At 60.9% G+C, this 432-nt stretch overlaps 1 protein-coding gene across 1 annotated transcript in view; it reads right to left on the reverse strand.

Moving 5' to 3' along the window:
* SPSB3 (splA/ryanodine receptor domain and SOCS box containing 3) overlaps positions 1–432 on the reverse strand; it is a gene marked incomplete at its 5' end in the record, with an annotated part of 4884 nt that overhangs the window by 2613 nt on the left and 1839 nt on the right. The window lies entirely within an intron of this gene.

Here is a 432-nt window from a genome sequence, read left to right on the forward strand (position 1 = left end):
ACCCCCAAGTCCTTCTGGGCGGGCCCGCTCCCCGTCCCTTCACCCCCCAGCCTGTGCTGATACTGGGGGTTGCCCCGACTCAGGTGCAGGACCCTGCACTTGGCCTTGTTGAACCTCATGAGGTTCACACGGGCCCGCTTCTCCAGCTTGTCCAGGTTCCTCTGGATGGCATCCCGTCCCTCAGGCGTGTCAACCGCACCACTCAGATGGGTGTCATCCGCCAACCTGCCACGGGTGCACTCGATTCCACTGTCCGCGTCCCCGACAAAGATGTTCAATAATACTGGTCCCAATGCGGACCCCTGAGGGACCCCACTCGTCACTGGTCTCCACCCGGACATCGAGCCATTGACCACAGCTCTTTGAGCGCGACCACCCAGCCAATTCCTTATCCGCTGAGTGGTCCATCCACCAAATCCATGTCTCTCCACT

The sequence above is a fragment of the Fulmarus glacialis genome, unplaced genomic scaffold, assembly GCF_000690835.1.
Source record: "Fulmarus glacialis isolate BGI_N327 unplaced genomic scaffold, ASM69083v1 scaffold14760, whole genome shotgun sequence".
In the NCBI taxonomy this organism is placed as follows: domain Eukaryota; kingdom Metazoa; phylum Chordata; class Aves; order Procellariiformes; family Procellariidae; genus Fulmarus; species Fulmarus glacialis.